Source organism: Aulonocara stuartgranti (genome assembly GCF_965226115.1).
Source record: "Aulonocara stuartgranti genome assembly, chromosome: 9".
In the NCBI taxonomy this organism is placed as follows: domain Eukaryota; kingdom Metazoa; phylum Chordata; class Actinopteri; order Cichliformes; family Cichlidae; genus Aulonocara; species Aulonocara stuartgranti.
This window is the reverse complement of record NC_138960.1, coordinates 284,801-312,456: the sequence shown is the minus strand read 5'-3', so window position 1 is coordinate 312,456 and position 27,656 is coordinate 284,801. Positions and strand designations below refer to the sequence as shown.

At 42.6% G+C, this 27,656-nt stretch overlaps 3 long non-coding RNA genes across 3 annotated transcripts; 2 read left to right on the top strand and 1 right to left on the bottom strand.

Annotated features, from left to right (window-relative positions):
* Nucleotides 1–470: 470 nt before the first annotated feature.
* LOC309714446 lies at nt 471–11,672 on the top strand. Its single transcript, XR_014278931.1, has 3 exons — nt 471–1,176; nt 5,267–5,372; nt 11,473–11,672. It is a non-coding gene; the product is annotated as an uncharacterized lncRNA (long non-coding RNA).
* Nucleotides 11,673–14,248: 2,576 nt separating this feature from the next.
* Nucleotides 14,249–16,602, top strand: LOC309713858. The gene is made up of 2 exons (XR_014278712.1): nt 14,249–15,143; nt 15,469–16,602. It is a non-coding gene; the product is annotated as an uncharacterized lncRNA (long non-coding RNA).
* A 7,302-nt stretch (nt 16,603–23,904) lies between these two features.
* Nucleotides 23,905–25,099, bottom strand: LOC309713913. The gene is made up of 2 exons (XR_014278738.1): nt 24,935–25,099; nt 23,905–24,786 (listed from the first exon to the last, which is right to left on the bottom strand). It is a non-coding gene; the product is annotated as an uncharacterized lncRNA (long non-coding RNA).
* Nucleotides 25,100–27,656: the final 2,557 nt, after the last annotated feature.

The window sequence follows — 27,656 nt, the reverse complement described above, 5'->3', positions numbered from 1 at the left end:
TGTTGATACAGGTGGCTACAGGCCTGGGCCAACTGCCCCCACAAGCACAGCGGCCGAAGCAAAATTATAGTAATGGAAACCACACTCAGCAAGAATCAGCAGCTGTGGAAAAGACAGCAGCGAGGAGAGAATTAGAGGAGAAATTAAGAGAAGTTTTAACACATAAAATTGGGGCCAACAGACTTGTGGAGGTTGGGAAGGCGTCCGGAGCATCACAACAAAAAGGTGAAACAAAACACACAAGCAGAGTAATGTGAGAGAGAGGCACGTGCTAGAGGAATTCCTGGTTTGAGAAAAAAAAGTTAAATTAGCCCACCTACAAACGCACACACGCAATGAAGAAACAGCTTACATTCATGAACACGTGAAGATTTTCCAACAAGGTTAAAGCAGCGAAACTTAACACACACCTGTTGTTAAATGATAAAGTTTATCCACTACTAACAAATAAACTCTCTGGGTTGCAGGTGTAATACTCTGATAAATATCAGTGGTATTTATTTTGTTTTCATGAGAATAAGTCGAAGAGAAAATAACAGTTCATGGTGAGGTTAAGAGTGGTATAGATATGTGATATAAATGTTTGTATTAAAATGCATAAATAGTGTGTGAAAAAATCAGTTACGTTAAAAAACCATAATTTCATGGAATGTGAATGTCTGTTAAAAGAGAAGAAGTGTAACTTGTTTTGTATGCTACGTCACGAGAGGTCATGACTTGCAGATGACTTCCGGGGGAAAGAGACTCGGGAGGAAGAGAGGAGAAAAAAAGGAGGATTACTAAAATGGCATAGACGAAGCATGGACTTCGGGACTGCTTATGTCACCAAAGTTGTTCGGCAACAACATATCACCCGTCTGCGGACTTCCCGGTAATCATTCGGAGCGTTTGAGCCGGGCTTCCCGTATCTTTTGTGCTTGGCTAAGCACGAGGCACGTTTGGCTATGTTGGCTAGCTGGAGCTAGGCTAACGCCACGGTCCTGGCTAACGGAGATTCCGCCGGAGCGAAGAGACGGAGTTTGAGAGTTGTCTCGGGAGAGAGTCGCTAACCGTGGATGATTTGCTGCTATCTAAGGAACCGGAGATTCGTTGCTCGCTGCCGCGAGTGGAGACGGTTGCTACCACAACGAGCGAGTTATTCATCGGAGGAGGTGGAGACATCACGGATACTCGGAGGTATTGTTGTTATTATTAAGAGCTCCAACTAAAGCGCGCCAACAACAAAAATAAACTAAGAGTGCACTCTGGGGAAAGAATAACATTGGACAGGTTAAGGGAAAAAATACTAAAATCTATCCCCCGGGGGTTTATTGTATGTTTTGTATATGTGTTTTTTTCATGAAGAAAAAAAAAGGGTTGGATGTGAATTTCCTGCAATTGTTTAATACATTTTCTAACCCTGAGATCCTGTGTTGGGTTTATTGCATGGTGTCTTATCATTTGAGTATTCACATGTATTAGCCTTAATCGGTTAAGTGTATTTCCTTAGCCTCCGCTTGTCTGTGTAGACACGAGAATCATATGAACCTTAGACTGATATTTATTTTTCGAGATGTATCTTTTATCACAGAATGTTTAAGTAGAGTCAAGACTGCACCCGAAGGCATAAGGGGGGAGTCTTGTCACACGAGCCGGTGGTAAAAGTGTTACACAGGACAACAACTTAACTTCAAAAAGACACTGGTCTGACCAACCAGTGAAGACACAACAAATTTAGTGGTAAAAAGATTCAAATTGTGACATGTTTTCTGCTGATTGATTAATACAAGTGATTACTGAGTGAAAGAAATGTCCATTTTTGGGCTTTTAAACATGATCTTAAGAATTTTAACATGTACCTGTGTTGTCCTGTCAGCTTGGTGGGTCATGAGTGGATTATATGGTGAGAAAAAACAAAAAAAGGGGGAGAGAAGGCTTGAATGCTTGATTACAGGCTGCTTTGTCGGCCCGGAAAGCCAAGGCTGACCTGGACTCCTGCTCTCCCCTCCACCATCGTTGCTCACTCCTCTACCATCTTTGCTCACTCCTCTACCATCTTTGATGTGACCCTGACCAAATGCTACAGCAGCTGGACCCACAACAACAACCTGAAAATGTCAACAGTGCTGCAGGAAAACGATCTCATGCAGCAGAGACGGAGAGCGTTAAATCCAAGGCCCGTTTCACTACACGGGGAGATTTCCAGACAGCTTCAGCTGACAGAGCTGTGACGAGACGCCCATTAAGCCCAGATGAAAAGTGAGGCCGAGCAAGACAATGCTGACCTTAACAACTCTGCATTAAAACTGTGCAGGACAGTGACGGACCAACACGCATGATCGGGCAACAAAAAGGGCGTGCCAGAGACAGGAGGAGTAACTGAGGTCAGGAGGCACCTCAGAATGGACAAAAGCACCAGGAGAAAATAAGCTGAAGGCACAGGTGCCGGGGCTCGGCCAGGAACTGACCTCTGAGAAGAGCCGAACAGCAGAGTTGTAGAAGGCCGTGGAGCAAAGCAAGGGAAACATTAATAAACTTCAATCTGACCTGTACGGAGAAGACTCTGAGGTTTCTGCCCTCAGTAAGAGCTCAAGGCATCAGAGCAGAAACTGAGCATGGATCAGGAGGAGCTGGCTGATAATCGAACCCATCAGGCTTGGAGTCCCAGACACAGGACTTGAAATCAGGCCGGAGCTTGCTGGAGCAGGAGGTTGCCAAACCTGACGAAAAAGCTCCAACAGCAGGAGCAAGCCTTGAAGGAGCTACAGAAGCAAAGGGTCAAGTTAAGGAGGAGTGGAACAAGGAGAAGATGCAGGACACTGGAGAAAAGGACTGCCTCAATTGGGGCCAGAACCAGTATGGACAGAACTTTGAGCAGCAGCACCAACGGATGCAAACGGACTGAAAAGGAGGAGGGCAGGACCCAGGGCACGCTTCAGGCCGTGGTTTACCCAGAACACCAGAACAGGAAAGTGATGAACACAAACACAAACACCCACACAAACACACACATCTACATGCACTGACTCAGAATGAAGAGAAACACACATATGAACACATATGCACTCGTTGATTGAGTGAGAAATGACAGACACACGTGCACAAATCGAAATGCTGATTCAATACACTGAGAAGTGATCCATACACACGCTGATGCAATGAAGAATGCTTTACTAACAAATGCTGCACACAAACATCCAAATACGGAGTCGGTTACAACAATGTAAGGGGATTTTTATGAAATACAATATAATCAAGTGTGCCTTATATTCAAGTGTTCATATATTTTCACATAACCGAGCCTATTGTTAATAAGAACATGATGCATTCTTTATTTCAGTGTCTGTGATGTCAGATAAAGCATGATATACTTCTGTATTCTTTACTCCAGTGTGTGAAAGATCAGATAAGCTGAGCTAATGCCTAACCTCTCTTTGACTTCTCACAGAAGAGGAAGTACTATGTAACCTGCTTTGCCCTATAAATAAAGCAAGCAAGCCTGCACTCGGTGTGTGTGTCTTCTCAGAGACATTCACCCGTGCGCACGTTCTTAAAACTCTCTGAGTCTGGTCTGCAGTGTCTTATTTCTCTTACTTGTGAACAAATGTCTACCCCTGACAAACAACAAGAAGCCATTGATTGTTTATTGGTTAAATGCATTTCATGCCACCCAGAGGGCATTTGTGTAGATTTAGGGGACAGGGTCTAAAGCAGTTGGGTAGTGGAAACAATGTCTGTGCGTGATGTCTGTTTATGGCTTAAGGCCTCCACTGAATTGTTTACTGTGCTTCACACAGCCTGATAAGGAGCAGTGGTACAGAGTGAGAATGATGAATTAACGGTGTGAGTTTTATTTCGGAGAGAATATGAAAAGGTTGTGTCGATTTAACTTAGTTGTTTAAGTTTCTGCCAAAGCAAAGCATTTGTGTGCAACCAGTGTCCACTATTGAGTTAAGTCAATCCAACATGTTTTTGTCAGTGCAAAAAGGACTTACGGTACCTGTATTCCTGCACAATATTGTCCCGGGAGGGAGAAAAACTTTCTGGTGAAGTTTTGGTTGAGTTTTGGGTTTTGCTTAACACTAGGTTGATTCTATCAGTGAGGTTTGGATTGTTTTCTTTCTCTAAGAGAGAGAAAGATGGTTTTATGCTTGGACATGTTTGCAATGGGCCCCAGTATTTGTTACTTTATTAGTATTTTATTGTTTACGTTTGTTTGTGCTTTTGTTACAGTGCACTGAGATAAGAACATCTGAGAGGTGTGATCCACCGGTGGTGATATTTTGGTATTTTGTGAGTTCCTGATTTAACAAATCAGCTCTTTAATCCAGGCCTGAGAGATTGAACTTTAAAGCGCTATGAAATATTCTTACTGGAAACAGTCGCAAAGTGTTTTTCTCCATGATTATAATGGGCTTGGGAGAAATTCACTTATATGGGACATTGATCACATGAGAAGTCCTGAGCCTAAAAGGATTGCAGCGAGTCAATCCAGTCCAAAGAAGGAAAAAACAAACAAGGAACTGTTTCCTTTAAAATGATGACGTCGTCTTGCTGGTGATGGAGGCTCGAATAGGTTGCGCGTGAGACTCCGTTATCAGCAACTTCTGGTATGAATGTGTGTGGATGTATGCATGTGACTGGACTGTGACGGACTGACGACTAAAAGTTTTAACTGACTTGGTACTGAGACAAAAACGGTGCCGACTTTAGGATTAGTGAATGTCCACAACAATTCACCCAGCCTGTAGAAGAAAGGTGGAGGTTTTGTCTTGCTGTGTTTTGTTTTTGCAAGAACAGAAGGATGACAAAATAGGCTAGGGTTAGGGGCTATTGAGCTATTTGCAGATTACGTCCCGGATCAAAATGTGAAGTTTTACAAATCACCACTTCTTTAGTTAATATCATTTCAGTCTCAGACAACCTCGTTTCTCTTACAGAGGTTGAATGCACCTTCTGTGGATGGCGGTACCACACAGTGTGCGTGGACTTCCCCTGCACAGAAGGCAACTACAAATGCTGTGAATGCTAAATAAACAGAAACAAATGATCCCTGTTGTCTTTGCTTGATGATTGGTTTGAGTCTTGACAATCCACATTGCTGGCGTTGCATCTTTCAATGGCAGCAATGGCAGGTATCAGTGCTCAAACCTTTTGTGTTTGTTTCCAACAAGTTGCCCACCTCGGGAAACAAAAATGTGTTCTTTTACTTGTCAGATGAACATATGAGACACTTTGACTCTTCAGTGCAGTGTGGAGCCTAACAAAGATCTGTTTTGTGTCCCAGCTGATCAGCAGGAGGAGGAGAGTCTGACGGAGCAGCAGAGGAACATTTTCAGCTACTTGGACTCAGCTCAGCCACTACAGAGGAAACAATGAGCTCAACACAGAAGGTGACAGACAGAGCAGGACCATATGACCAAAGATATTTATCACCATATACATTTGAACATTTGCCATAACGATGTAGCTGACGATAGAATTGACACCAGACAAAATACTTTACAGCTCCACAACTTTATTAAAAACCCATCAATGTATTTTCACTGAAACAAGCAGCTGTTGTTTATGTGCATTAAAGTTATATAAAAATGTAACAGTGCAAATGCAAATTCCTCGCTGACAGTTTAACCAAAAGGCGTTTCCAGTGGAAACTGGCCGACACATCCTGAGCATAACCATGTATAACATCCACTAAACTTCAGAAGAGGTTATACAGTCGTGGCCAAAAGGTTTGAGAATTGCATAAATATTGGAACCTGGAGAAGTTGCTGCTTAAGTTTTTATAATAGCATTTTGCCTGCACTCCAGAATGTTATGAGGAGTGATCAGATGAACTGCATCGTCCTTCTTTGCCATGAAAACGAACTTAATCCCCAAAAAGCCTTACCACTGCATTTCATTGCTGTCATCAAAGGACCTGCTGAGACCATTTCAGTGATCGTCTTCTTAACTCAGGTGAGAATGTTGGCGAGCACGAGGCTGGAGATCATCATGGCTGTATCCCGATTCAGGTTCTGCAGCTTTAAAGTCCTCAAGGGCCGCGTACTCAAAGACCGCTAAGGCCGAAGTGCGAGGCTCGTAGGCTCGTGAAATGGGACGTCTAGCCTCCGTCGCGCTGCCCAGGTTGCCTAGCAACCATGATACTAACAGCTGGAAACGTTTCATACAGCTTTGTTTGACAGAAATGAAGGAGAACATATTTAGTTCATTTGTTTCTACATGAGCTCTGTGTGATTTGATGAGTATCTGAGGCTGAGACCACAGGACTGTGAAACATGATTGTTGGGCTTCATTTCTGTGCTGAACAGTCGTTTAAGATTAGCTGTAAATAACAATTAGCTGATGTTGTTCATGAGACTAAAGTCATCTCACTGTGGTAATGTAAATATAATATGGCCAATATTATAGTTATTATATTAATCACTTCACTCACAGACAAGTATCTGTGACAGTGTGTATACAGATGTATCATATATAAGAGACAAATATTGTTCATTTAATATGTTGGTACTAAATGTGGCTCAATGCTTACATATATGTGTAAAAAGCAAATGTAGGAGCTGTGATAACTGTGTCTGATAGAATGAAGAGTCGACTGATACATGAAATATTCCTTTATTGGGTGAGAAAATCAGACCATGTCATAACTGCTGTAAGTCACACAGAATAGATATCAGAGCCTTAAACAGGCTGACGTCTGCTAAATGGGTCAAACTGGGCAGAAAGTCTACAAACACATAACATCCTTATAGAATATGATGTAACACTATAGATCAACTTAGCTCAGAATATATAAAGCATATAAACAGTTACAGCAATATGATGCAACAAACACAGCAGCTACTGATCCAAAATACTCAAAGCTTCATAGAACTGAAACCAACATTTATTTTTAGCTCCATCCTGCTGCTGATACAGACTTTAGGTTTCTGAACATTAAACTTGTTGCTGCCTTTCATAGTGTGTAACTTGAAGGCCCTGAGTACTTTCTCCCACACTGAAAACACTGGGATGATCACATTATTTGAACATTACCTAATAAGACTGATTCAGCACAGACAGTTATGTTAAACTTTCCTAGCAGTCCTTCACAAACAGGGAACAGTCTGTCTATTCTCTCCATCTGTCAGCTGCTGGCTCTTCCTCCTCCTCTTCCTCACACACTGCTGAGTTTGTCCTGGTGGATCATCAGGGCTGCAAAGCCTCACAGATGATGTGCAGCAGTGGGTCCCTCAGTCTGTCCTCACTCTGGACACTTGCAGTCGTCACACATGGAAATCAAATGTGTGATAAGCTGCAGGATTCAAACACAAGTGTAACTTATAAACACATGTTCATACTTTTATTCCACAATCAGAGAGAAAGAAACAGAGAGAGAGTGCAGGACAGACAGACAGGTGACAGTCTCAGGTGTACACACTGCTACACAACAGCAGCAGAGAAGCAGGATTTAGTGTTTGTGTTATTACGAGTGTAAACAAGAAGAGTTCCAGATGGTGCAGTGGACACATGTGTGACTGCTGTGATTAAAGTATCTTTCTTTCAGCTTAACGAGTGAACCGTCAGCTCGTTCAAACACACGTTAAAGTGCGTTTGGCTCGACACCACCGAACAGAGGCAGCAATATAACACAGCTAACATTAACAGTGCAGTGAATCCTGCTTGTGCCGTGATGTTCAGGACTGCAAACCGAGCAGCATCACTGACTTTCAGCCTGTTGTGTTTGTGGATATATGACTGACTTTAATTATCCACAAAATCATCACATTCTCTGTAAGATTAAGGTCGACTATTGAACGGCGTATATTTTAAAGGCTTTAAAACCAAGTTAACGCTGAAAGTACAAACATCACTAATGTCACATAACTCTGCCGACAAGGCATAGCTATGGCTATGAAATGCTCTTTGTGTATCACTTCTTCATTATGAAAGATGTCATTAATGCACTAGTAATGTCTCATCTGGAGTATTGTTCAATCATTTGGTCAGCAGCTAATAAGACAGATCTTAACAGACTTCAGTTAGTCCAGAATAAGGCGTCCAGATTAGTGTGAAGATGTTCATACTATACTAATATTGATCAAATGCATAATAACCTTTCTTGGCTTCCTGTACAGGCTAAAATATTCTATGGCTTACTTGTAGTTCTAAAGAAAGCAATTCTGTTAAACACACCACATTTATTCTGCTCAGCTGCAGTATCCAGATGAAATACATCATCATATTACACAGTTTTCAACAAGCTGCAACTTAGTAAATGCTCGAGTTAAAAGTAACGTTTTGTAAAACTGTTACATTTAGAGCAACTTTTAAGTGGAATAAGTTGCCTTAAAAAATTAGAGAATTATTCAAAACTTCAATGAACACTTAAAAGCCGATTTACAGAGCTTTTAGTTGTTGTAAATATTGTAAGACATGATTTGTTTTTGAAATTTGTGTAATGTGCCTCAATGTTATTGATATTATTATTATTATTATTGATTGCTTATATTTGAACAATTGTGAAACCTCACTGTGGATGTAAGAGTGAAATTATGTGGATATCTTGAATCCACTTTATTGTGGAATATTTTATGTGAGTATTTGACGGAAGACGAGCAACATCTGTTGTGGAAGCTAACGGGGTTCCTTTAGAATAAACAAACATAGGATTTATTATCACTGAATAATTATGAAAACAAAGGGTGGTGGAGTCTGCTTCTACATTAATGAAGGTTGGTGTACTGATGTCACAGTGTTACAGAAACACTGCAGCCCACACTTGGAAAGTTTTTTCATCAATTGTAAACCGTTTTATTCACCGCGGGAGTTTTCTTCCTTCATGCTGGTCGGAGTTTACATCCCTCCACAGGCCAACGCGAACAACGCACTGTGCGAGCTGGCTGACCAGATTACTACCCTGGAGAGGAAATTCCCGGATTCCTTTACAATTATTCTTGGGGATTTTAACAGAGCAAACCTAAACTACGAACTCCCTAAATACAGACAGCATATAGACTGCCCCACCAGGGACAACATCATACTGGATCACTGCTACACCACTCTAAAAGATGCCTATCGCTCTGTGCCCCGGGCAGCTTTGGGACATTCTGATCACTGCATGGTCCATCTTATTCCAGTTTATAGGCAAAAACTCAAACGTGCCAAGCCTGTAGTCAAAACTGTGAAGAAGTGGACTAACGCAGCAAAGCAGGAACTGCAGGACTGTTTTGACTCCACTGATTGGACTGTTTTTCAAGTTGCATCTGACAACCTAGATGAGCTCACGGACACTGTGACATCATACATCAGTTTCTGTGAAGACGTGTGTGTGCCAACAAAGACCTTTTGCACATACAACAACAATAAACCATGGTTCACTCCTAAACTCCAACATCTTCGTAAGGCCAAGGAGGACGCCTACAGAAGTGGTGACAGGGCCCTGTACAAGCAAGCCAGGAACACACTGACCAAGGAGATCAAAGCAGCTAAAAGCATCTACTCCCAGAAGCTGGAAGAACGGCTCTCAGCCAATGACCCTGCGTCAGTGTGGAGGGGCCTGCAGGAAATCACCAGCTACAGACGCCCCCCACCCACTATTGAAGCAAACAAAGACCTGGCCAACGAGTTAAACACTTTCTATTGCAGGTTTGAGACGGACAGACTCCCACGCCCCACCCTCCCCTCCCCAGGGACATTGCTTCAGACATTGACCCCCAACACACCTTCCACCTCTCCCCCCTTCACCCTGCCCCTCCCCAATCAAGACTCAACGACCACCCCCACCTTCCCCAATCCAGACTCAACGACCACCACCACCCTCTCCAATCCAGACTCAACGACCTCCACCACACCTCTCACCCCCCTTTCCTCCTCCCTGAAACTAAGAATACACACTCAGGATGTGAGCCGACTATTCCAGAAACAGAAGCCCAGGAAAGTCACCAGCTACCTGTCAGTGGATCACCAGCTTCCTGACAGACAGAAAGCAACAAGTGAGGCTGGGGGAGATCACCTCTGAAACCCGGTCCCTCAGTATTGGTGCCCCTCAAGGATGTGTCCTCTCACCACTACTGTTCTCCCTCTACACTAACGACTGCACCTCCAAGAACTCGGCTGTCAAACTCCTAAAGTTTGCAGATGACACCACTGTCATTGGCCTCATTTAAGATGGTGATGAGTCTGCATACCGGCAGGAAGTTGAGCGGCTGGTACTCTGGTGCAGTCAGCACAATCTGGAGCTGAACACTCTTAAAACTGTAGAGATGACAGTGGACTTCAGGAGACATCCCTCAACTCTGCTCCCCCTCACCATATCAGACAGCCCTGTGTCAACTGTGAAGACCTTCAAGTTCCTGGGTACAACCATCTCCCAGGACCTGAAGTGGGAGACCAACATCAACTCCATCCTCAAAAAGACCCAGCAGAGGATGTACTTCCTGAGACAACTGGGGAAGTACAGTCTTCCACAGGAGCTGCTGATCCAGTTCTACACTGCGGTCATTGAGTCTGTCCTGTGCTCCTCCATCACAGTCTGGTATGGAGCAGCCACTAAACAGGACAGGAGCAGACTGCAGCGGACTGTACGGGCAGCAGAAAGGATCATCGGCGCCCCCTGCCCTCCATCCAGGATCTGTACCTCTCAAGAACCAGGAAACGGGCAGGGAAAATCATCACAGACCCATCACACCCTGCACACAGACTTTTTGATCTGCTGCCCTCTGGCAGACGGTACAGAAGCCTGCAGACCAGGACCACCCGACACAGGAACAGTTTCTTTCCCCTCGCCATCTCCCTTCTTAACAGTTGACCTGTCACACTGCTCCCACTGCCAGACTGCAACTGCACCTTATGTACATTCTGTAGTATTCATTCCACCTCATTCATTTCTGTATTTATGTATATAAGTTTAGATTCGTTATTTATAGTTGGTTTACACAGCTTTGTGTATGTATGTGTAATGTGTATATATAGACACGTGTGTGTGTGTGTGTGTGTGTGTGTGTGTGTGTGTGTGTGTGTGTGTGTGTGTGTGTGTGAGATTTACATTGCTGTGCTTGAGAGCCACCATCTACCGGAACCAAATTCCCTGTATGTGTCTGCACATATACTTGGCCAATAAACACGATTCTGATTCTGATTCTGATTCTGATGTATAAATCTATACAAATTATAGAAATATGTAATTGGAAACAACAAAATAATCTAAATTATAAAATAATGTGTGTGTGTGTGTGTGTGTGTGTGTGTGTGTGTGTGTGTGTGTGTGTGTGTGTACAATCAGGAGGGATGGGCATGATTTTAGTGTTTGAACAGTCATGAATTATCTTTAACAGCAGGTTGGATGTAATGTGTTAGAACTACCAGCAGGTGGGGATAAGAGACCTTTAAGGTGTTTGGTGCCACGCTCCACCTTCAGGTTTAAAACTAGTGTTAATGGAGTTTGAAGGTTGAGTTTGTTCCACGACTGCATTTCACTCACTGCCTCTGTTTGTATCTCTGTCACTGCAGGACCAACATGGAGCCAGAAGTCAGCGCTCTCAGGAGGCCGACAAACCTCACAGAAGAAAGGGAGAGAAAAAACACACCTGTGACGAGTGTGGGAAGGGTTTTACTGTGAGGGCTAAACTAAAACAGCACCAACTCATCCACAGTGGAGTTAAAGCGTACAGCTGTGATCAGTGTGGCAGAGCTTTTACTCGCAGTAGCAGCTTACAGAGTCATCTAGCCCTCGTGCTACCCTAGCAAAAAACGGGACCATTTTGGGTACTTTTGGATTTTCGATTTTAAATATATCAGTAATTTTAAAGACCAGTTGCATGATACTTGCCCAGGATGTGAATTTTAGGATTATTTTTAAAATTCAATGATCCCCTCTATGGTGTGGTGTATAGTAAAGGAGATTCACATATTTACCCCCTCCCTTTGCCCTTGTACCATTTTGGGCCCCATTGACTCCCATTATAATCACATATTTTTGATATACTGTAATCCTGACATGTGATAATTTTTTTCTCGTGAATACCTAATGGATCTAAGCCTCTGCCTTCAAAATAAAGGAAAAATATGTTTTGGATCCAATGAGCACAATATTAGGCACAGCACCACCATAGACATTTTCAGTGGTTTTGAATGCAGGACATGGTTATCTTACCTTGCAAAATGCATGGCAATAAAACAGCTGACCACCATAAAATAGTCTTGATGTAGTGGAACTGATATAAGAGAGTGGTGTGAATGTGATTGAGAATATATATATACTGTGTGTGTGTGTGTCGGTCACAAACAAAACGGCCCGTAGAGCCGCCTCCTTGAAGTGAACAACGGCAGCCTGCTCCGTTTTTTTTCTCTTTTCTTTGAACCTCTGTCAATGTTATTTTTCCTCACTTGGCTGAGGGCAAAAACAAGGCTCGTGTGCAGAGAAGGGAGGGGTGTAAAAGCAGCCACGTGTTTGTTGAGCAGAGGGGGGAGGGGTGCAAAAACAGCCACCTGTTTGCTGAGCAGAGGGGGGAGGGGCAGTCGTTACTCTCCCAGTGGCAAGTCAGCAGAGCTGGGGGAGAGACAGAGAGAGATCCTTTTCTATCTTCTTGGATTCAAGTGCACATTTGAAGTCTGTGGGAATAGTTTGCAGCCTGGTCTTACTAGTCATTTCTGCACAGACGCCACGAAATGCACAGATGCGTGCACGCACAAGACGAAGCGCACGGTCAATTTAGGGGAGCTTGGAAGCAGTGATCATCCTGCAAACAGCGCATTATTATCGTAACAGCTGCAAAAGTTAGGATATGTCCTGTCTGCAACATCCATCCATCTAGAGGTTCGTGCTATAAAATGTAAATTACATCTTTGTTCAGTTTGTTGTTGAGTTTGTTAAGGTCAGTTCAGTTTCCCAGTGGCACAGGAATGGAACAGGAGGGAGAGACAGAAAAAGATCATCGTCTATCCAATAAGATAGAGGATGATCATTTTTTAATTCAGGTGCACCTTTGAAGTCTGTGAGAATAGTTTGCAGCCTTGTCTTACTAGTCATGCGCGCATGCACAACACAAAGCACACGGTCAATTTAGGGGAGGCTTTTGCTGAGAAAGCGCAGCGTTCCAAAAAGCGGAAGCAGTGCTCATTGTGCAAACAGCACATTATTATCGTAACTGCTACAAAGATATATATAAGATATGTCCTGTCTGCAAAATCTAACCATCTTATGGTTCATGCTATGTATGATAATGTAAATTACATCTTTGTATAGTTTGTTGTTGAGTTTGTTCAGGTCAGTTCAGTTTGTTTTTTTGCAATAAAGTGTTATTGTTCCAAAAATAATAATGCATTCAAATCAATGTTGTTATGAATTATTTACCTATTCAAGGCTGTAATAACCTCATGCCAAATATTTCCATTTGCAACTAATTTTTTGAAAATATTGCATATTATGGGTTTTTTTCCCCCCAAAAAAACAGGGTTTTTTTTATGACAATAAAGCCATAAAAACCTAAAAAATATTTAAAAAATAATGAAAAACTTTATATCTGTGGTTAGGTCTGAAGTTGTTTAAAAGATCTGATGTGAAACAAAAAGAAAAAAAAAATCATATATGATATTGCTATATCACCTTTTGTCAGGGGACCCGTGTGGGTACGAAGGGTAAAGCATGGGTGTAAATTTTAAAAACTCTTATTACTCCAAAAATAATAATGCATTCAAATCAATGTTGTTATGAATTATTTGCCTATTCAAGGCTGTAATAACCTAATGCCAAATACTTCCATTTGCAAGTCATTTTTTGAAAATATTGCATATTATGGGTTTTTCACCCCAAAAAAACAGGGTTTTTTATGACAACAAAGCCATAAAAACCTAAAAAAATATTTAAAAAATAATGAAAAACTTTATATCTGTGGTTAGGTCTGAAGTTGTTTAAAAGATCTGATGTGAAAAAAATCAGAAAAAAAATTCATATATGATATTGCTATATCACCTTTTGTCAGGGGACCATTTTGGGTATGAAGGGCAAAGGATGGGTATAAATTTTAAGGGATGGTCAAGAGCTAGTTAGCCACTCTGGAATTAAGCCATACAGCTGTGACGAGTGTGGGATGGAGTTTACTCTGAAGGCTTCACTAAAACAGCATCAGGTCATCCACACTGGAGAGAGACCGTTCAGCTGTGACTTGTGTGGAAAGTCTTTTTCCTTGAAGGGTTCCCTAAAAAAACACCAACTCATCCACAGTGGAGTTAAAGCGTACAGCTGTGATCAGTGTGGCAGAGCTTTTACTCACAGTAGCTGCTTACAGAGGCATCTAGTTACCCACTCTGGAATTAAGGCATACAGCTGTGATCAGTGTGGCAGAGCTTTTACTCACAGTAGCCACTTACAGAGGCATCTAGTTACCCACTCTGGAATTAAGGCATACAGCTGTGATCAGTGTGGCAGAGCTTTTACTCGCAGTAGCCACTTACAGAGTCATCTAGTTACCCACTCTGGAATTAAGGCATACAGCTGTGATCAGTGTGGCAGAGCTTTTACTCGCAGTAGCCACTTACAGAGTCATCTAGTTACCCACTCTGGAATTAAGGCATACAGCTGTGATCAGTGTGGCAGAGCTTTTACTCACAGTAGCAGCTTACAGAGGCATCTAGTTACCCACTCTGGAATTAAGGCATACAGCTGTGACGAGTGTGGGATGGAGTTTACTCTGAAGGCTTCACTAAAACAGCATCAGGTCATCCACACTGGAGAGAGACCGTTCAGCTGTGACTTGTGTGGGAAGTCTTTTTACTTGAAGCGTTCCCTAAAAACACACCAACTCATCCACAGTGGAGTTAAAGCGTACAGCTGTGATCAGTGTGGCAGAGCTTTTACTCAAAGTAGCAGCTTACAGAAGCATCTAGTTACCCACTCTGGAATTAAGCCATACAGCTGTGACATCTGTGGAAAAACTTTCAGCCAGAGAGAGAGCCGAAATAAACACCTACGCATTCACACCAGACATGATGTGTACTGCTGTGAACAGTGTGGCAAACAGTTTATAACTCACACACACTTACAACAACACATGTTTACCCACACTGAGGAGAGACCTTATCGATGTGACCTGTGTGAGAAGACTTTTAAAGCTCCACATCACCTGAGACGACACCAACAGATCCACACCAGAAAGAGACTCTACAAGTGCAGCTACTGTGAGGTATGTATTTATATTGTTATCTTGTCATTTTAGCCTGACTGTTTGGAACAACTCTGCTCATTAACCTGTGTTAGCATGTTAGCAATTCTACTGCATGGAAAAGCAGCTCTGAGTGATTATTCAGATTTTCATGTCAGTTATGATTTTAGTATTACTGTAGTATTATGGTGGTAGTATTGTAGTTATTGCAGCCCAGTAAACTGAGTGTGTTAACTGAAACAGTCAAATGTAGTTGGACGTCTGCAGAGATGCTCTTTATTTCAGGCGACGTTCAAGATACAAATGTTGAAGGACTGACTTACACTGTCTTTGTGTCTTTGTTTAGAAGCAGAGCGACACAGATGGATCCAGTTCTCAACCCTGTCATCACTGTGGTGGTGGGAAAGACTTTCATTGTGACCTCTGTGGAAAAACTTTCAGTCAGCAAAAGACCCTAAAAGTACATCAACGTAGACACACTGGAGACAAACTGAAATACTGCAAAGAATGTGGGAGAAGCTTCACCACACCAAGTGAGTTAAAACAACATGAACTGATTCACAGTGGGGTTAAAAAGCACCTCTGTGATCAGTGTGGGTCATCCTTCACCACTGCAAGGGACCTTAAATCACACAAAAGAGTCCACACAGGAGAGAAACCACACAAGTGCAGACACTGTGAGAGAAGCTTCTCACAGTCAAGTAATCGTAACAGGCATGAACGTGCACACATGGAAGGAAACTACAGCTGTGACCAGTGTGACAAGAGCTTCAGGAATCTCAGTTCATACTCTGCACACAAACGATCCCACGTTACTAATAAACTGTTTCACTGTTACCAATGTGCCCAAACATTCACCTCATTGTCTGCTCTGTGCAAACATCAGTGCGATCACTCAGGGCTGAAATCACTCCCATCACTGGATCACAGTGAATCTGAAGACACAGAAAGATCCTCTGGTTTCTGTGTCAGACTCAAAAAGCTTGAGATCAGGCTCCACAGAGTTCAGATAGAATCATTTAAACTTGTGTTGAACTGAACTGGTTGCTGGGCTGAACTTCTACATAATACAGATCTACATGGGATCTTCTTTTCTGTTTTTTACTGAGTCAGTTTTGTCCTTTTTTCTCTGTCCTGGTTTTGCTTGTCTGTAAATGATTGAAACTCAGTCAAATAGTTCATTGTTCTCCAGCAAAACGTTTTGGAAACTCATGTTTAACCTTTAAAACTCTGACATGTTTTAGCACACAAGGCTTCATCGGGGAGTTCACTCATGATTGGACCATGAGAACAAAGGTTTGTAGTTCTTTCAAAGAGAGTCTTGGAGATGTTTGATGTTTCTGTTTTTCTGAAACCACCTGAAAGAAAAACTATTTTTCTTGCTTTATGTAGTGTGGAAGTTTTTAATGTTTCTTCATCTGTGATGTTCTTGAATGTGTTCACGTGAAGATGGTACAAATAAACTGTCCTTTCAGCTTTAGCTCCTAATTTATTCATTATTTATGGATGTAGCACAGCAGCCGTCTCTTGATTAACACATGGAGGGCTCGGGATCTGATGGTGTCGTCTCCCTAATTTGCCCACTCAGTAAATCTCACTCATGGCCAAGAAATTGAAATAAACCTTGTTTCCCTGCTGGATAGTGATCCACTGTAACTCTGCTCCTCCTTCCTGTTTAGGATTTCTGTGGCTGAAGTAAAATTCCCTCCATCCATCACTTATCCCAGCTAACCCAAAGTGAAATAAAGTTTTGCTCGTCTTAAAAAAGCATTACAATAATGGGCATTACCAATGCAAACTGAATGATACAGAAGATGAAAGAAGAGACTTTGATCAGTTAATAAAGCTCATGCTCTGGATTCATTGTGGCTGCTACACAGATACTTCTGGGTCACTTCTCTCAGTTAGGAACCTTCCTCACCAAACTGACTGTTGGACCACACCCCTGGTTTCATGAGAAATTGTTTCAGCCATGATTTCTCTTCCTGTATTTCAGAGTAAAGACTGAAGTGACAAATGGAAGCATGTTTAAAAAACACAATGTGAGAGAGACGTTGAGGTCCTTAGAAGTTACCCTGGGTTTTTCTGTCACCCTGCTAGATGTTACACACCTTGTTATTGGACTGATCTCTACTGCTGGACTACTCCTGCGGAGAGTAACAATACTCTTACTAATTAGCTCCCTTTCACACCTTTGGGGATATTTATTTTTGTGTTTGCAGCGCTGTGAGCCAGTACAGCGAGAGAAAAATCTGCAACAGCGACGAGCCGAATGCTTACGTGAATCGCAGCAGCTGCACATGTGCTACGCTGAATTAGAGGATATCTTTGCTCTGGATTTCTATTTCTACTTTTTCATTTCTATATGATTCTTCTTGCATCTAAAGAAAGATGATTCAATTTGCTAAATGTTGATGGCTCTTCGTGCTCAGGTGTAAATGAGACGTAATATTTGCTCTTGGTTTGGTTCTCCTGTACAGAACCTTGCAGTACAACAGAAACCTAAAAACATTATTTGTAGTTGTTATTCTTAGTTGTTCTGCTGCCTAAATACCACAGGGTCTGATTATGAAGTTATTGAGCTGCACATACTTTACGACCTGCTTAAGTTCGAGGTCACAGCGTCTGTAGAGCAGCTGGAACATAATGAAGTCTACAAGGTTAAAGTTTTCTCTTCAGTTATTGTTCTTTCTGCTGCTTGGTTTGATGGATCTGAGAGCTTTTGTTTTTATTATTGTTATTATAATTATCATTAATATTTTACTCTCTAGAAGCTTTCAAATAGTGTTTGTGTTTGAAAAAATTGATTTAAGAATTGAACAGAAACATCTGTCCTTCTGAAAATCACCCAAAGGCACGGAGACAAAGTCAAAGGATGCAACCTGTAACTTTCTCTTCCTTCATGTCAGGACCATCATCGATGATTTATATAAAATGCATATAGCAACAGTAGCACTTTAGTTTGGACTTTATGATTTCTGTAACTGGAAAATATTATTTTGTTTAAAGACAGAAGTGACCGCATAGTTGCAACATCAAAGGGAAATATTAATTAATTAGCATTAAGTATATTTGTTGCTTAAGCGTTTGCACTATAACTTAAGTAGGATTATAACTTTTAAGGAAGGAAAGATTTCAGATATTTAGTTCACTGTTTCAACGTTGAAGTGTCAAACGTCCAACATCTGGAAAGGAAACCACGCCAGTGTACTGTGATGTTTCACCAACATGTGGCAGACGCTGGTCCTGCCTTTCATGCTGACATCAGCAGAGAGCCCCGCCTACCTCAAAGCCTCCCCTGTCATGTATTGATCAGGATGATTATGAAGATGAGCGAGTGCAAATAAGACTGTAAAAGTCCACGAGCAGAATGTTTGGATGCTTTCTAATGATTCATGAATATCATGAGAGTGTTTGTGTGCTTTGTCTTTTCTTTGCTGACGTTTGTTACTAACAAAGACAATTTACGCTCTGTGTGTGTTTTCATCCTTACCAGCCGCACTCTAACTGCAATGAAGGAAACAAACTGTAGAAATGGTCGACTCAGTGACTTCATAAAATATTGAAGTGGTTCAGGTAGAGCCAGTTTTTAAATGACCATGAACACTGACCGTATTGTATCTGTACAGCATGTTTTTCTATTAGACAGATTTGTAACAGAGGCCTTGCTCTCAGTAAGTTTGAAATCCTTTTCTGATTTATTTTGTAATCTCTGATCTTTGTGTATCCTGCTCAGTTTGCATGCTGCCTGTAGGAGTTTCTGTCTTTGTATTTGAAGAGAATTCATTGAATATACTCAGCTGCTTCCCTTTGGTGCCTCACACATCACTGAAGTTTTTCAGTGTCCAGTTATTTGTTTTTAATAGCTGTTTGAATTCTCTGTATGTTTGACCCTGTAGACTGTTTAATGGACTGCTCGTCTTCCTGTTTGTAACCACTGCCTGTTTAGGACTAAAGATTTGGATTTTTGACTTTAACACAGCCTCTGCGTGTCGTCCCTTTGTGTCCTCGTCCTCTGTGAATGTGTCACAGATGTTTCCATGATAATAACACAGCTTTCCCACAGTGGCTTGCAGCAGCATTTATTCACAGCACATTTGAGAAAGGTTAGATTAACTCGATGAGTTTATATTCAGAATGATTCTGACAGTGGGCCACTGTGAATTGTGATCTTTCATCAGGTAAATGTTTAAGTTCAGTATTTCAAAGCAGGAGCTATGAACAGTCATCATGTTGGCATTAGAATTATTATTATTAATCATTATTAATAATGTCGTTACTCATGTATAACTTTGATTAGTATACATGAATTTTATCAATAGTAAAAAATAATGAATAATTCATGTATAACTTTTATTGTGTTTTGTATATTAATTCTATTTAAATAGAGATGTTGACCCTGTCTCTACAGTAGCATCAATGTAACATACATTATTGGTCCAAGCTGTCATAAATGGGGAGCCTGATCCTTTATTATGAAAACATGACGAGTATTTTTCTTGTCAGTTGGGAAGAAGTTGGTCTTTTTTTCCTTCTTTTTGCTCAGTTTGTCTTTTCTTTGATAACTGAAACTCTGATCAAACCTACTCATGTTCACAGCATGTAAAAGCAACTGACAGTCCGTGGCATTGTTGTTTGTAGAGGTGCAGTGTAGTGGGAGCATAAATCAAAAGAAAACAGTAACATTTATGTAATAAAACATTTGAATGAAAATGAACAGGCCCTTTATGAACTTTAAAGGGATCTGAAAACAACACTTTTTAAAAGAGTATCTTGGGGTGTAGGTGGTCAAAATAGAAAACTGAGCTGAGACTCTAAGTTCAATCCATCCATTCGTTTTTACTTAGGAGGAAGAAATGTCAGGCTGGTGCAGGCTGGTTAGGTGCATGTGGTTATCTTTACCTAAATGAGTTCACTTTGTGGCTGCCAGGTTGGGCAGAAGTACCTGTCCCCTGTTAGGCTTAGCAAGGTTCTCCAAGAGTTTCTCCATGGGTAGAGCTTCTAGCTCTTCCAGCACATCTGTGGCCGTGCAGGCTGCCACTTTCTTGGTTGCTCTTTTTACCCCACTGGTTGCGAGTGTCTAAATACCCCCACTAGCTCGCTTTGGCTGCAGTTAACTTGGGAGGAAGGGGTGGGTGTCCCATGACTAGATGAAAAACAATTATCTGGGATACATAAATATAATAACACATGCATATATCTCTATCAATTTTTATTTCTCTCAGAAATATTGGATCTAAATTGCAAATGTGTTCCAGTTATACTGTTACTGTGTGACAAAGTGGATGAGCTGCAATGGTCTCCATTTGTCCCATATGTGTTTACTTCTTCTTCTTCTTTTGCATATTAAACACTTTATTCTGTTTCTATGTATTTGCTATGATTTGCTATTTGTTAAGTAACATTGCTTCACTCACTATGCCGGGTTTGTGTGTGGAAGCATTCAGTTGCTGGCAAATCAAACATTCTGCAAATGAAGCTGAATACTCAGTTACATGTTTCTTTACATTTTATTATGTTACAGATTAAGTCATTCGTTCATACTTACTTTGTTTGTCTTTTCAGTCTTCATGAGGGTCAGGTGTGGGGAAACGCCCGCCCGGCATTTCTTCATTTTAAAGTCCTGCTGATGTCACACATGACATCAGCAGGTCAAACCAAGTGGAGGGGTTTGTTTGTCCATAGAGATGCTTCCTTTTGTTTGTTTTAAGGTTTAAATGGATTTGTTGAATGTGTTTCTTTTCATCAATATTGCCATTTAGTTGTGTAAATGTGCATGTTAGAAGTTTGAAGAGGTTTTGTGTTTAGAAATGTATAGAAACCAATCATTTACTGACAGCATGTCTGATGGAAATAAGTGCAGATTATGTATGAAGTATAACTGCACACAGTAACTGTGTTACAATAAGTAAGTAAGTAAGTAAGTAAGTAAGTAAGTAAGTAAGTAAGTAAAGTTTTATTTATATAGCACATTTCTAGATAGAAATCACAAAGTGCTTAACAAGATACAACAGATTAAAAAGACAAAATACAAACAAAGTTAGCAAAAAGCAATTTTAAAAAGATGTGTTTTTAGCTGTTTTTTAAAAGTAATCAATGAATCAGCGGATCGTAAGTCCTGAGGAAGGGAATTCCACAGTCTGGCGGCCACAGTAGCAAAAGCTCTATCACCCCTAGTTTTCAGTCTCGTATACTGAATGACAAGTAGGCCCTGACTACTCGACCTCAGAGACCTACTAGGGGCATAGGGCTGTAAAAGTTCAATAATATATGGTGGTGCTTGTTGTTGAAGAGCCTTAAAAGTTAAAACCAAAATCTTAAAATGGACTCTAAATTCGACAGGAAGCCAATGTAACTGCATAAGCAACGGTGTTATATGTGAATATTTAGAAGCTTTCGTCAACAGTCTTGCTGCAGCATTCTGAACGATCTGCAGACGCTCCAAAGAACCTTTGTTTAGATAAGTAAACAGGGAATTGCAATAGTCCAGTCGTGAAAAGATAAAAATAAGGACTTAACAGCGCCCTCTGCTGGAGTGTTTCAGTACTGCGTTAACTAGAATACACCACCTCCTCCTCCTCCTCCTCACACCACCTGCTACAGCTCTACTCTTCTATGACTACAGTCATCCACAGCACTGATGTAAGGTCACATGGTTCATATGTAAGGAGCACAGCTGACCTCAGGTCAGTTTAATGACTGTGAGCAGCAGCTGTGTTATTGTCACTGTGACAGGGAGACACTCTCAGACACAGCGCTCATGTCAGCTTGTTCTCATGCAGGAGGATCAGGAGCTCCATGTTTGTCTTTCTGTTTGAATCATGATGTGTTTGTGCCATCAGAGTCTGTCATGAGTACTCAGGGTTTCACAGCAGCTCTTCTGGATGCTGACGAGGACTCCAACCTCATGTTTCACCTCTCTGAGCTTCTGATGTCTGTGAACACTCGTGTTTCTTCTCTGGGCTCATCTGGACAAAAACACCTTTCTGTGTTTGGCTGCAGCCTCATTCTGACTGACAGGAAGTGTGTTATCCATGAGCTGCACTTCTGTGAGGAAGTTTCCTGCTGTGTTTCCTGTCTGTGGACAAACACGAGTGTTCCAGCTGAGGACTTGGTTCCTTCCACCTGTCCATACAGGACATCACGCTGTCTGCAGCTCTGTAAATGCAGCTCCAGGTCCTTCCACGTGCTGCTCTGTATTTGTGCAGTTTGTAGTGTGTCCTGGGAAACGTAGCACACATGGTGTTCTTCTGCTGTTTCCTCCTTTCACTGAGTGTGAAACACTGACGCTGTGCTGTTGTTCACAGAGGGGAGCTGATTCTAGCTGCAGCTGGACTCTGTCATCTAACTGAATGTGTTGGTGCTGATCACGGGGCTCTGAGGGGGGAGCAGCAGGAGGACTCTGGATGCTGACGTCAGTGTATCTGTGGAAGCTCCCACAGCGTGTCTGTCATTCAATATTGTGCTGTATATTGTATCTATGCAAAGATGAACAGACTGTGTGTTCACTGGTCTCTGTGCTGCTGACTGCTTTGCTGCAGCTCTGATGTCATCATCACTCCCTCCTCCACCCTCAGCAGTCCCAGCATGCTGCTGTGGTGCACCCCACCCTCACTCTACACCTGAGCCATAGACCACACCCTCCACCTCAATATACACCACAGTTTTCTCTGCTATGGAAATGAGATCAGGAGGAAATCATGATTATTATTATTTAATAAACGCTCACATTAATGTGGGCTTATTTGTTTCATATTAGAAACATTAGTTGAGTGTTTTTAGTATAAAATGGTCAAAGTCCCTCTTTTTGCTCCTCCCCTCACCTGTGGATGGATGGTGCTGTTACCGTGGTGACAGCTTGGATGTGTTTCAGTCCTGCCTGGTTATCACTGCAGGAATCTTTACTTTCACATTTATTACAGGTAATAACTCTGATTTTTCTGTGTATTATGAACTAAATGTATCCTGATACACACAGAGATGGATGAGCAGAGGTCACATGATGAAAGAACAAACATGGAGTCTTTGATTGATTTAGATATTTATTGATGAACGCAAACAAACCTGACACTGAACCATCGTCCAGCAGAACAAACCTGATCACATGACCTGCTGACCCAAACAGTGCAAAGCTCCATGGCAACAACAACAAACAGCCTCACATATGTTAACAGAGGCTGTTAGAAGCACAGAGTCTTTACAGTCTTTCTCCTGTTTGGACACAGATCTCTGCACATCTTCATCACAGTTACTCACAGACGTGCAGAGTGTGTGGATATCAAAGCTAAGTTTCCACCATGTTTGTAGTCTGTACTGGGACTCATGGAGCATCTCTCTATGAGCACTCAGTGCTTTAAACAGTGAGTCCCAGTTTAACCAGCAGCCTTCACACATCACACAGACATGGAAACTTCAAACCTCAGACTGAAGACACCATCAGAAATAAATAGATTGTGATGAAGATGAAGAACTGGAACAGTTTGCTGTGGTTTCTTCTGTTCCTGTCAGAAATAAGAGTCTGGCAGCACTTTGCTCTCCTTCCACATGTTTAAGGAGGAAGTGAAGAAGAGCGAGTGAGTCGTCTTCCTCTGTGGGCCCAACATCAGGCAGCAGCCACGGATTTTTAAAAACCCAGCACACTGGTTAGAACTGCATTCAAAACTATCGAGACAGTATTTTCAGCTTCTATGGCTGAAACATTTTCAAATGATGAGCTTCCAACAATGAGTGAAACAGTAAGAGCATGTGGAAAGTTTGGAAACATCCCATTAGGAAAGAGAAATCAAACATTTGGATTCATTTTAATGAGCTCAGACTTGTTGAAAATGCAGAGGAGCTGGTTGTGAACTGAGCTTCAGAGAAACACAACACACTGAGATTCAATGTGAAGCTTTGACTGGAAAAAGACAGAAAAACAACATGGGGATCCTGGAATAATGGGAGCTTCCATCTTTAAAGGACTGAAGAGGAAGAAGTTTACAAGGAATCATTTAGAAGAGTTTCAAACATCAACTGATTGAATCTATGAATCTGAAAACGTGTTTCTGAGTGAAAGAGACAGACATGTACAGACTGAACTATCTGTTCAACAGTCAGAGTGTTTCTCTAACAGGAGACACTCTTTACACTCCACTCAGCACAGGGACACTGAGGAACCACGAGACCGGAACCTAAACCCAGGATAAAGAGTTTGAGTGAATGTGGTGTTGAAGGTGTGGAGGTGGATCAGAGTGTCAGAGGAGACTCTGTAGAAGGACAGAGTGCCAGCAGGACAGTCCACATACACTGCTGCTCTGTTAGAGACAGAGGAGGAGGAGGAGGAGGAGGATGTTGATCTCTTATTGTGCCAGACACGAACAGGACCATCCTCAGTGCAGTACAGACTCCAGGAATGATTGTTCTCTCCAAAACTCACACTCATCACTGCGTCCTTTCCTTCTGATGCTTCTGTAACTCACTGATATATAAATGTCTCCTCTCCACTCGACCTCCCAGTAACAGCGACCAGTCAGACCATTTCTACACAGCAGCTGAGAATAGATATTAAATCTGTCTGGATGATCAGGATATGACTGATATCCTTCACGTGTCACCTTCCTGTTGTTGTTGGACATTTTAAGTTTTCTGCCTATGGTGTTTGTGTCGATTGTGAGTTGACAGGAATCTGATGGAGAGAACAAACACAATCCAGCTGCAGTTATTGATCCATCATCTGTTCATTGATTGACACTTTGATGATGACTCCTGACATGATGAAGATGGTTGAATGTGTGCTGCTTTGTTTTCATGAATCCCATTAAAAACACACTTACACTTCCTCAGACCTGGTCTCAACCATCGGACTCCAGCAGGCTCCACCCTGAAAGGAGGAGGGGGGTCAGAGCAGCACAGTCAGCATGCACACATGGACATTACATGGCTCTCATACACATACTGTTAGACACTGATAAAGGAACAGTCCAACATTTTCACAAATATACTTCAATCCATACGTTACTGATGATGATTTGGACTGATCCTGGATCTGTCAGTACACGACTATATTGAATGAAATATGACCGATTCAAACTGTGACCTTCACTATCTTTATATTCCTCTTCTGTTAAGCTGAAATGGACACCTCCCTGCTTTTGCTGCCAGCTGTTTTTCTCCTCTTGGTGTCAGTGTGGTTACTGTACATGACCTCTGACCTCTGAGTGAGTGCAGCATCCCCATGCAGTACAGCACACAACGATAACAGCAGAATGGAAACACAAACTGTGTGACATGCTGTTTATTTTTCATAGTTTAGAGATTTACATAATGAATTCATTGCCAAAACTAAATGAAAGGTAAAAGAGAAAAAACATGTGTTCTCCTCCCTGAATTTCTACCTTATCACGGTGGAGGGTTTTGTGTGTCCCAGGTATCCTAGGCGCTATGTTGTACCAGGGAGCAAGGGTCTCCCATGGCAAATTGGTCCTGGTTGAGGGACCAGACAAATAGCGAGACAAAAGACCCCATATGAGTATGAAATCAAAGGAACAGTTCACTCCACATGGGATAAGGGTACCCGATTACTATGACTTAGCAAATGGGACATGGAATGTCACCTCTCTGGCAGGGTAAGAGCCTGAGTTAGTGCGTGAGGTTGAGTGGTACCAGCTAGATATATTTGGGCTCACCTTAATGCACAGCTTGGGTTCTAGAACCAGACTGCTAGAGAGGGGCTGGATTTTGTCCCAGTCTGGAGTTGCCCTAAGTGAGAGGTGGCAGGCTGGAGTGGGTATCTTGGTATCACCTCAGGTTTCTGTCTGTACATTTTTTCCTGGTGGACAAGTAGGAAGAAGTTCCTTGTGCTTTCAGGTTGGGGAACAGGTCCTGATTGTCATCTGCACTTAAGTGTCCAATGATAATTCAGAGTACCCAATCTTCTTGGAGTCCCTGGGTGAGGTATTTGTGGATTATTCACCTGGGGACTCAGGTGTCCTACTGGGAGACGTCATATTTGCAACAGTGGCAAGATCCTGGAGGGAAGTGATTGGAATGAACAGCCTGCCTGATTTGAGGCAGAGTGGTGTTCTGTTACTGGACAGATTTTTCAATAACAAACACAATTTTCGAACATAAGTGTGTCCATAAGTGCATGTAAATGGTAAGTGGCCTGTATTTGTGTAGCGCTTTATGTCTGTGAAGGTGGCTTCTTTCACTCCTCTTTCAAACCATCTATCCTCGAGGATGCCAATGTTCACATTTTGGACAAAGAGGACAGATGGTTTGAAAGAGGAGTGAAAGAAGCCATTTATGTCCACTGTGACCATCTTTGAACAGAGGCGGTGGTTTACGACACCAACTGTCTGCCATCTATAATCCAGTTTTGAGTTCCCTCCCCAGATGCCTTAATGCCCACTCACATCCTGGGCCACCTGACCTCAGGAAATCACATGATAGGGTGGGGCCAGGTTTCACAATGAGCTCAACCGAAACCCTGGCTGATTGGGACCCACACCCATTTTCACATCTCGGCTGTGATTAGGTAGAGGATCATCAGGGGGTCCTTTGTCCCTCTTTGGAGCGAAACTCCCACTGGGTTTAAATCTGGGACTCTCCACCATTTGACCCTTAGAACTGAAGAAGCTTCTCGGTTGAGAGGTGAAACGTCTTCAAGCAACTTAAAGAAGTCCTTTGACTCCTCTGACTGCTAGCCCTCGCCATCCTGCTGTGTCGCAGAGGTCTGCGCCATCTCCACCACTACGCCCCCGGAGCCGCGGCGGGCAACCCGACGCTGTGGTGCAAACTCACCGCGGAGAGCTGTGCTTTACCCCGGCTCCTCGGAGAAGAGGACCCACGGCTGGCGCATCTCCATCTGAACACCCCTGGCGTCGCGGCGCGGGCATCTCAGATGGCCAACAGCCCCCAGTGGCACCTCCTCTCTCCACGCTGGTCCTCGGGGATTCCATCGTCAGGAACGTGCGGATGAGGGGGGCGCTCACGCTGTCATTCCCGGGAGCCACTGTTGTTGACATAGTGGACAGAATTCCCAACATTCTGGCATCCCACCCACAGGTTAACCGGCTCATCATCCACATCGGCACCAATGACATCCCCAAACAGCAATCTGAGCTGCTGAAGTTGGACTTCCTCCAACTCTTCAGCCTCCTTGGTCAGCTGCAGGTGAGTGCTTTTATCTCTGGGCCCACCCCCACCTGTGGCAGAGGGATAGGCCGTTTCAGCCGGCTGCTCAGCCTTAACACCTGGCTTTCCTCCGCCTGTGTCTCCCACGGCGTGGGTTTTATTAACAACTTTGATGCCTTCTGGGAGAGGAGGCATCTTTTTGGGGCAGACGGGCTCCACCTCAACGCCTGTGGACGCCGTTTGCTGTCCGCCAATTTGGCATTTGGCGTACAGCACTCCCGCACATCGCCCTGTCACTACCCCAAACTGACATTACCTGCTGATCCGTCTGCCACTGACTGATGTTCCCCTGGTCCCAGCTCCTATATTTGTTCCACTTTTAACAGTAATACACAAAACTCTGGACTAGGACCTTTCTCT